Source organism: Sinocyclocheilus grahami, unplaced genomic scaffold (genome assembly GCF_001515645.1).
Source record: "Sinocyclocheilus grahami isolate Dianchi unplaced genomic scaffold, SAMN03320097.WGS_v1.1 scaffold219.1, whole genome shotgun sequence".
Taxonomy (NCBI): Eukaryota; Metazoa; Chordata; class Actinopteri; order Cypriniformes; family Cyprinidae; genus Sinocyclocheilus; species Sinocyclocheilus grahami.
The window spans coordinates 118,008-129,118 of record NW_015505398.1 but is presented as its reverse complement, the minus strand read 5'-3'; the positions used below and the strand labels follow the sequence as shown (position 1 = coordinate 129,118).

The 11,111-nt window shown below is 37.5% G+C and overlaps 1 pseudogene; it reads right to left on the bottom strand.

The window, feature by feature from the left end:
* Positions 1 to 247: 247 nt before the first annotated feature.
* LOC107596508 (ornithine decarboxylase antizyme 2-like) lies at positions 248 to 3,872 on the bottom strand (annotated as a pseudogene).
* Positions 3,873 to 11,111: the final 7,239 nt, after the last annotated feature.

Sequence of the window (11,111 nt, the reverse complement as noted above, 5' to 3'; positions counted from 1 at the left end):
ATCTCTCAAATGGACCACTGACACTCCCAATTGAGATTGTAGATAGAGTGTAAATGGTCCATTTGAGAGATAGGTGGCGATAATGCACTTATAAGTCTGCGATCCGCAGACTTATAGGTGCATTATATAGCATTATATAGCCGTGATTCCCATCCACTTGCGTTATATGACTGACAGACTGCAACGGTTTGAGTTAAAAATCTGGTTGTATTCTACTGAAGAAACAAAGTCACCTACATCTTGGATGCCCTGGGGGTAAGCAGATAAACATCGAATTATCATTTTTGGGTGAACTATCCCTTTAACATTACTCTATTACTTTCTTTTCAGTTACTGAGTTACCCTGAATGCCTCTCTACAATGTTAGTTTTGAACAATAACTACTGTTTACTGCTTTTGTATTTAGTGGACTTAGCAACAGTCTACAAGAATTCTGTGTGTTTTAAAGGCCTCGTAGTCATTCTTCTGATGAGTGAGTTTGTTGTATAGTGTAGACCATAAGACGCAAATCTCCTGCAATGGATGCTATTAGATGATCTTGTTTTACAAGCTCAAAGCCAAGGTAGCAGAATGTTCTGGTGAGGAGCACTGTGGAAGAGACAAGAAGAAGTCACAACTTCTCAAAAATGCATCAGCTTTTATAGCCTAGAAGATTTATGTTAACCCCTCTGGTGAAATGTGAGTAATGTTGTCATAATAATGTCTTAAAACACAGTTGATAATTAGGAATGGTGTAATGTATTGTGGTTCCCATTCCCAGCAAATCAAAACCACTCATCCTGAACTTACATTTATCAGGCCTGTTCTTCATGAACCACACAAATACATGATTGGTCTTCAGTTTCTCCTCTGCAAACTCCAAAACAGCAGTGAGCCTTCAGGATTAAGGAGAATAAAGAAACCATACTTACTAATTCCCTTTAAGGAAAGTAAGTTCAATCTGACACCATGGAATGCCTCATGGCTATTTTGGACATGCAAGACTAACTCCTATTTTGAATGGGGAAATATTGAGATCTCATAAAGTGCTAGACAAACTCACATTTAAAAAAAATATTTCAAATCAGTAATAAAACCTGACAAACTGTCCAATAAATGTTGTTTCTTTTGCACAAATATTGTTAAGTGTGTATTTCAGGTTGGTCCAGCCAGGCATAAGCACACGTCTCAGGACACTGACTGTTTCTATGGGAACTGGAGCTTCTAATGGTCCTGCAGTGACCAATTGGTGATTTTATTTAGAAAGCGGAACTTATTACGCCATATTGTGCATTGCACTTTCTTGTAATCTTAGTAATTAGAGTGAACTGTCTTGGTACAATTGTTGACATTTCCGCTTGTATCATCAAATTTGTTTGGCTGTGAAGAATCTGTCCCTTTTGGGATACAGTGAGAGTGCAGAAACTAGTTATGCAAGACCTTTTAGGCCAGGATTAGAAGGTTTTGAAAAATGTATAACCTCTATTAATGTGACAGTAGTGGGGCTTAGTGATCCATTCCCAGTGTCTTTTTGCTAAAATATATAGTTTAGTCATGAAACTCTAGATATTCAGAGATGCTGCATATGCAGCCAATGAGCTTACTGCCTTGCATTTATATGGCTGGCTAGCATTCTCTAGAGATTCCTGCAATGCGCTTTCAGAGTTTCTCTGAAACCCTCCACCTTCCCCAGCTCCACCTGTATAGATCCGCTACGGGTTATTTTATATGCTATTTGTGCAGCAGCAGTATTTCTTAAACACTCACGGCACTGTAGCACCGTATGCATTGGCAGTAGCAAGTTCCTGTACTTGCTTGCAGCAGCAGCAATAATCTACAACTACAGCAATAACCAACAGCAGCAGCAGCGTAGCAGATCTATTCCGCCAAGACCAAATACATTAACATTGTCATATCCATCACCATGCTAAAATCTTCCAAGAGTTGTCATGATTAAAATAGGTCTTATAATTCAGTCCATACTAATCGCTTACCCTTCTTTGGTGCCTTTGAGAAGTTCTCCATTTGGTAAACCAACAAAGAGGCTACGGCCAGAGAGCACAGTCTGCATACTCCATGACAACTGCTCACTTAGCTGATACTGAAAATGCAGAATAGATGATTCGCTGTCCAGTGAGATCACCTGCTGTTTCACAGTTAACTTCCCATCCTGCACGAGAGGATGACATGAAAATTCTATTAGCAAATTACTTTACATTCACCTATGCTTAAATAAAGTCCCATTCATCTCATAAACCTGGATAGAAGTAGCTGCTAGTAGTTTGGACCACTGAAGCATTACATTAGATGCGATATTTTATATGTGGCTGTAGTAAATAAGCATCTCCATTGTGAGGTTGTGATGGCCTCACCTTATAAAGGAGCACATCTTGAGTCAGATCCCTGCTCGTGCTTTGCCCAGCTGTGTTCATCCTCTGTTGTTGAGGAGCATCAGGAACACCACTGAGGCCCTGGAGCTTGCTGCCTGACCCAGCGGAGCACACAAGCTGAATCCACAAGTACAGCTCTGCACAGACACAAGACAGAACTTTGAACTTTGAGTTTATGGTCTGAGTAATTCATGTTAAACAAACAAGACACAAGACATGGCCAGTCTGGCACAAACTCTCATTTGGCTGCATGTGGCATAGACCTATAGGCCTATTTGGCATATATTTGATTTAATAACAGTCTTAATGAATGAATGGTGTTATATTATACGGGTACTTTAAGTGCTTAATTACAATCCATGTTTAATTATACATTTACAGATTTATCAGTACTGACCTAAATATATTTTACTATCCCCTACCCCTGAACCTAACCTTCACACAAACATTGCATGTTAGATTTTGTAGATCCTAACCCTAACCCTTACCTTAGGCTACAGGTAGGCTACATTTGGTCCTCAAAATCTAGACAACCTGACCCCCACACCTAGTCTAAATGATCATTAAAATGAATTTGCATTGATAAAAAATTGCGTCATGAGTAATATGCATTTGCAGTATATAAAATAGGCTCTATTAACTTTTAATTATATTTATTTATTGGCCGCGCAGGGAGCTCAAGCATTGCGTAACGTGCCTCTTGAGGACGCGCGCGCTTGTCTAATCGTGCAAACTGCTTAGCACCAGAGGAGCAGTGCTGCATTACAAATTAAAAAAATTCAAATACAGAAAATAAACGTAAAGATCAGAAACCACAATGATAGAGAGATCTGAAGATCTGATAGGACAAATGTGCGGTCCGGGGCATGAACTACTGATGATGTAATGTAAGAACATGATGTACTCTACACTGTCATGACTCTAAATACGGAACACACAGCCTTAACCAGCTCCTCAGCAATAGCGAGGGATGATAGCTGTTTGATTTGCAGACACTGTAAATCAGATATGAGTCATTGCGTATTATTCACCTGAATTCCAGATTACAGTTTTTCCTGTAGCCTATTTACAGGTAGCAGTTAATCTGCAGAATGTCAATGTCTTTCCATTTGGACGTAATGCACATATTGCATTTTAATGCAAAATAAAAATAATAAAATAAAACGGGTATTAAGAGACACTAATTGAGTCTTATCCAGCACTGACGGTTTCATATGAACGCCAAACCAGGCAGGGAATGTCTTTGAGCTGATGCTCGAGTAGGTACTGACCTAACCAAGGAAAAAAGAAAGACAGAAAAAAAACACGCGACTATTACTTACCTTGCTTGGGTGTTGATCATTTCTTCTCTACGCAATAGATTCGGATGAGTTGCCCTGACGAGTCTCGGGTTTAAATAGACGTTATGATGCTGCGTCCTCGCGCGCGCCCTCTCCAGTGGATCGAGTGCTGCTTCATCATCATTTCAAGAGGTTGCATCTCCTTTAGCTCCAGTGCCCAAGTTCACTTACTGACTGGAGGAGGGAACTGTGATTTTCCCCTCCTTGTCCTTTCATAAATATATCTACAAATAACAAAATTACATGATAAAAAGAAAACAGAAAGTGTTTTGGAGAGTCATTTTGTGTTAAAGACACGTTAAATTCACACAATCATGTTTATATAAACGTCTACAGAAGGATTGCAATTAAAGGCAATTACAATGAATAAGTAGAATTTATGAATGCAGTTTGACTAAAATGTTCCCTTCACGGTTCATTCGGTGACGGAAAGCCAGTCAGTCAGTCACTTGTTATGTCATAACATCACCACTAGATGAAGCAATAATCCTAATATCTCAATCCTGTCCCCCAGTACTGTCACCTCATGAGTCCTTGTTTAACGCTGCTCTCTCTAGTGCAAATAATGTCAGTCCACAGGTATTTTGCCTATTTTGGAAAAAGAAAAAAAAACATAGATTGACTAATGTTTTTGCAATACTTCAGCATTTAAAATGACTATATCGACACACACACACACACACACACACACACACACAACTAACTATAAATAACTATAACTAACTATAAAAAACGAATTATAAAACTATATATAAACTAACTAACTATAAAAACTAATTATAAAACTATATATAAACTGCACATAAACGACCATATATATTTGATTACAAAAACAAGTAAATCAGTTTTGCATGCAGTGTCAGTAAATTATGAAAATCAATATTTTTATACTGCTTTGGTGACTGTGTATGTATTAACAGAATTGGGTCTATTATATCCTTTGACTTTCTAAGGTTGTTTCACGTTTGAATTGCATTTCATGTTGAAATTCATGTTGTAAATCAGTGATTATTCTGACATGGGCCAATGTCTTCATTCATCTGTAAAATGACTGTGAAATAAATAAGACGTGACATATTATTAACAACCCTTTTATTGATCTCTACTAAAACTACAACTCCTCAAAACTACATATAAAATATATATTTACCTTAAGAAAATATAAATAACGCAATGTTTAAAGCAATGTCCTGAATGAGGGCAGAGGTTAAAATATACCTTAGCTTCACAGCTGTCTGTACTTTTTGTCAGTAAAGTCAGGCAAAATAACAGTTAGGGGTGTTTGTCTTCTTTGCTTACTGGGGGTTTGCTGAGTAGGTTTAGTTTCTCTTAAATAAGACACATTGACCAAATCATTTGGTGATTATATTACATATATCAGTATAAGAACACAACCCTGTCTAATATTTTAAAATGATATGACCTCACAAATGACTCAATGACATGATCCTGCTGCTAAAGAGGCTCTTGGCAGTGCAGACTGGCCTCCCTCACTTTGCCTCATTAGATAGAGAGGCATGAAGCGGAGGCTGGTCATTTGCGCAGCTCAGTCTAAGGGGAGGGTTGTCTAATCTTCCTCAGTACAAACATGACTCTGGAAGGTTGTGGAATGCCTCTGCTGTGGGGGCGGCAGAGGGTCAGGCTGAGGCCAAGGCAGGTGGTATACATCAGCCGACGGATGACATCGCCTACCCCCACCACCCTCTAAACACTGCCAAATACTGCCCGCTGAAGGAAGAGGAGACGGGACACGATTGAGGGTATATGTCTATACATTAGACTTGTTTGAAAAGGACAAGTTAAACAAAACTTTGGATGAGCCTGAATTTAGCGTGCCCGTGTCAAAAGCACTGTCCTTTCGACTTTATTGCATAAACATGCACTGAAAAAAAGTGTAAGATTTAGTTGAAAAAAGCTAATAAACAATTTTCACTCAGAAATTGTGAGTACATTTCACAAATATTCATAAAGAAATGGCAAGGATAATATTGAAATAAACATGACATGTTTAAGTAGAAACAGTATAAAAATAGTATAACATACTGTAATATACTTTGTTTTATTTACAAGTTAGAAAAATCAGGGTTTCTTTTTTTTACAGTGATGTAAATGTACACTCAGATGTGTCATTGGAGAAATCATAATCTGAAAACTATTTTTTTTAAATATATATTATTACTTTTTACGAAAATGTTACTGTAATTCTGACAGTAGTTTTCAACAATATCAAGACCTTAACAAATCTAAAATGTATAAACATTTAAACTAATTAAAACTATAATAGTCTGAGCTGACACTAAAATTAACTATGATTCCAAAATATGAAGTAATAATGAAGTAAATATTTTACCATATCTAGTGGAAAAACAAATGTTAGGATGATTAGGATGATTAAAATTAATACAAATATTACAGAATAACTATTTTGTTTCCATTTACTCTCAGTGACATTTATATTAGCTGAATTTTATTATTATTATTATGATTAATACTGCTTGACCTGAGCAAGCAGCATGTCCTCCTGGCGGCCTGTCAACCATTTGATGTCAATAGGCCTTTTGTTCCTCATTCTTAATAATACCACTCCACACACACTGTGTCCACTTCTCTGGGCATAACTGTGTCCCATATTATGTAAACAACAAAGGGTGAGTGAGGTTGTGTTTGAAAATTTTTTACCACTTGCAGTTTTCCTCTCTGCGGCTGAGTCAACACTGAGTCTTGTAAAAGCGCAAAGTTTCAAAGCTGTACAGGCAATAGAGCAAGATGTACATTTCTGATCTCGTATTTAGGCTGCTTTATTTATCATCCTATATGGCCCCATTTTTTAAAGTATTAATACAAATATTACAGAATAACTATTTTGTTTCCATTTACTCTCAGTGACATTTATATTAGCTGAATTTTATTATTATTATTATGATTAATACTGCTTGACCTGAGCAAGCAGCATGTCCTCCTGGCGGCCTGTCAACCATTTGATGTCAATAGGCCTTTTGTTCCTCATTCTTAATAATACCACTCCACACACACTGTGTCCACTTCTCTGGGCATAACTGTGTCCCATATTATGTAAACAACAAAGGGTGAGTGAGGTTGTGTTTGAAAATTTTTTACCACTTGCAGTTTTCCTCTCTGCGGCTGAGTCAACACTGAGTCTTGTAAAAGCGCAAAGTTTCAAAGCTGTACAGGCAATAGAGCAAGATATACATTTCTGATCTCGTATTTATTTATAAAATTTATATTTTATTTATCATCCTATATGGCCCCGTTTTTTAAAGCGACAGAAAGTGCACAGCATGGAGCGTCTGAATAATGCAAATTGTACCATCCTCTTAAGTCCAGAGAGAGTGTGTTGTGCAGTTGTGGAAAGAACAGGAGCTGACAGGCCCATACAGGAGGGAGGGTCATTATGAAATATTTATCTTTCTTAGTGGCTGAGACAGACTTTAGTACATGTGATGGACAGCTGCGTAGTGCCCAGTCCCTTGCTGTATTTAAGTCTGACTTCTAGCGATTCCATATGATTGTCCTCACTGTCTACAAAAACACTGATTAGACTGAGATAGACTGATGTTGAGAAGATATTAGAACAGTTTCAAAAGAATATGTGGTGTCATTTTATTGCATGTGCAATATTAATCTATGAAAGTAAGTCTTCAGAACATGTTCACATTTCTGGAATACCAAATGATGAGTCAATACCAAAACATTTGTGACCATTTTCATTTCCAAAACCTTTACTATTGCTCTCATATCTCATATTGAGAAGGTACATCTTAACATATGCATATTGGCCCACTTTAGCTCCATCATGCACGCCCCTTATCCAGCCCTTAACAGTCCCATGCATCACTGAATCACTCCCCGACTTCTGTTTAATATTTGATGAGATCAGTTCCTCTTGACTGGTTTTTCTGTGTTTCTGTAGTTCTACTTTGCTGTCTGTGCTGTGTGAGAGGTTTAAATGGCTATATGAAGTTCTGCTTGCACCACCAGAAAAGTGGGTCTCAAAAGTTGTTTGTGCTTGATGGTAAGTCTTAAAAAAGCCTTGCCGATGATGACCGTCCCCTAAAATCAAGTTTTAATACTTTATTGCTACAAAAACTTTAATTTGTGCACTCAGACTTTAAGACTTTATACTTTAATTTGCGCACTCTTAGACTGTGCACATATACTTTATGGTAGCACCATATTGAACTATGCGAGGCTGTGAAGGACAGAAGTACAGCATTTTGAATGGATTGTAGTAGTAGTTTAACAACATGCTGTTAGGCTGATGAAATGTCTTCTCAAAAAAAAAAAAAAAAACTTTCAGCAGACAAAAACTACATAAAACTGAGTTGTGAGTTTTATATAGTGAGTACCATTGAAAAGACTTTAAGCCTGTCCCTCACAGCCTCGTTTTCATCCCCGTAAAAATCATATGGCATCTTCCCTGACTAAGGTCTATACAATGATGTTGTACATATGACATATACAATATCATTACACATTTTATCAATTAAAATAACCCAAATTTTGTTGAGGCTCAGCATAGCACACTTCCAAAACCTGTATGGAGAAGTGGTCAGAGTTTTTATTCTTGTGCATTTTGTCTTGTAGACTCAAATTGTCCTTAGTTTACTGTATAATTTGAATAATAATTTTAACTGTAAATTTAAACTTTTTATAAGTATTATTAAATATAGTCATCCTGTCTTTTCACATTGGACAGCCGCAGTTCAAATTGTCATTTGTCTGAATACACAGTAGCTCATGTTTGCTTCTCTCAGTATGAGCTAAGCCCAATTATTTGAGATGGAGCACTGAAGAGCCTCAATGGGAGTTTTTTGTAATTTGTCCTGTTTGGCAGCCAGTCTAGGCACAAGGAACAGGGCCAAATTTTGATGTTCCCATCCAGTTTCCAGAGTATTTACTATTTGATTTCTTGTTTTTTACATTATGCAGTCTTCATGAGATGTTCCTTTAACAAAAAGTTTGGCTGGGATTGTATTTTCTAAATGCATGGAATGTTTATGTTAGACAGCATCAAAACACCAGAGTTCCGTGGTATCCGATCTCAATTTGTCTCTCTGGGAATGTGTTGCCCTTTGTTTTAACAGCATAACATTTCATGTGCATTTTCCAAATTTAAACAGGAAACATGGGATCACTTGTGAAAATATGAGGGAGGACATAAAGTAAATAGCTCTTTAATCAAGAAGATATAGTAAAATTGTAACTAATATGTGAGCAAAATAAAAAAAATACATTTTTAAAATATATTCTAACTGTTTGGAAGTAACAAAAACATTAGTTATCATTTGCGGGTGTCTTCATAGAGTTGTTTGCTTTAATATAAGAAAAGACAGATGGTAACAGATAGAGGAAATGACAGATTAACACAAGAGCTTTAGTCAACTCTGACTTGGCAGTCCAAGAGAATACAGATGCAAGAGAAAGCTAAAGGGCATACTAATATCCTTTGGTCACAAGGTCTCATTGCTTCAAGAAGCAAAAGAGGCCATCAAGAAGTAAACAGGAAATAGACTGTATTGATGCAAGCAGCACTTACCATTATTTAGTTTGTGCTTGCTTTTTATCCAGCTCTGCATCAACAATTATTCCAGAGATTCTACGCCAATGGTTTGTATTTATAGTGGCAAACCTGTCCCTGACCATGAGGCAATGAACTGTGGTGACTTTGTGTTTTAGGTGTTTGGTGTCTAAAATGGCAGAGTGGGAAGGTTTCTTGAGACTAAGAGCAGTTTGAATCCCAGTTGGACATCAAGCTGATGTTACAACGAGGAGACATGTTGACCAATGTCCGTGTGTGCTGCCTATTTAGTGAAGGAGTTAAAACCAGAGTATTTCAGTTTGATGGAGAAATCCCTGGCTGAAATACACTACACAGCTTTTAAAATCGTAACAGATTTTAAAATACTAGGCATCATAACACTTGTCGACTCTGTAAGTGGTTAGAAAGAAAACTGAACAACTAAGGATCACACACCACCAGACTTTAAAATCATTCCGAATACAACAAACTCAAGGAGAAATGCTTGCCTCGTTACTTAGAGGTGCATTACAAATTAAAACAATGATTTCTACAATTGTCTTAAAATATCAAACATGTTGGATCTCCTCCGACTGGATGGAATCATATTCTGAAGCTAAAAAAATCGGTGTTTGTGCCCATCAAAAACTATGCAATTTTCTGTCAATTCTGCAGACTTTTGGCAACTATATCGACTCACCGAGACTGTAAATTGGGGCAAAAATCAAAAATGAAAAAGTTGTGTAGTGTATTCCAGCCTTTACATCAGTGCAATCCTGCTGACTTGATGGGGAAAAAAGAAGCAAAAAATTATATGCGGCCTGTTAATGTGGATGCATCACTGAGGATCATCACTCACAACATGAATCAAAAACTAAAAAAAAACTCTCAATAATGTCACCACTTATGTACATCTAAAGGGATAAAGCCTTCAAGGAGAAATGCTTGCCTCGTTACTTAGAGGTGCATTACAAATTAAAACAATGATTTCTACAATTGTCTTAAAATATCAAACATGTTGGATCTCCTCCGACTGGATGGAATCATATTCTGAAGCTAAAAAAAATCTGTGTTTGTGCCCATCAAAAATTATGCAATTTTCTGTCAATTCTGCAGACTTTTGGCAACTATATCGACTCACCGAGACTGTACATTGGGGCAAAAATCAAAAATGAAAAAGTTGTGTAGTGTATTCCAGCCTTTACATCAGTGCAATCCTGCTGACTTGATGGGAAAAAAAGAAGCTAAAAATTATATGCGGCCTATTAATGTGGATGCATCACTGAGGATCATCACTCACAACATGAATCAAAAACTAAAAAAAAACTCTCAATAATGTCCCCACTTATGTCCCTTTATGTACTAAAGGGATAAAGCCTCTTCCAAAAGGAATATTTTTCCTCAATCAGATTTGAACGTCTCTTCTGAGCTGAAAGAAGGAGCGCTGGAGTAAATGTTGGATATGCAGTGAGGCACAGAGGACACAGGGAACACAAGCTAAGTGCTGTGGAGCTCTATGACGCTGATGCGATGGGACGGGGCCAGTGAGGCAAAGGAGGAGGAGTGTGGATTGAGGTGGCTTTTGGGACAATGGGCCTGCTCTTCTCCAATAAAACATGAAGGCCTCATCATAGCATTCTGGCCCCACTGTACAGGCTTTGTGTTGGGGAGCTCACCACTAACAAGGAGATGACACGAAACGGGATGTCGATTAACAATACGCCGAGAAGTTGCAGGGATTAGCCAACCTGTCACTTTTATGATACCATGTCTTGTTTCTTTGATTTACAAAGATATTTACAAAACCATTGGTCTGAATGTTACTTTGCAGTGTAACGTGTCAGACGAATGCCAGCACCCTTC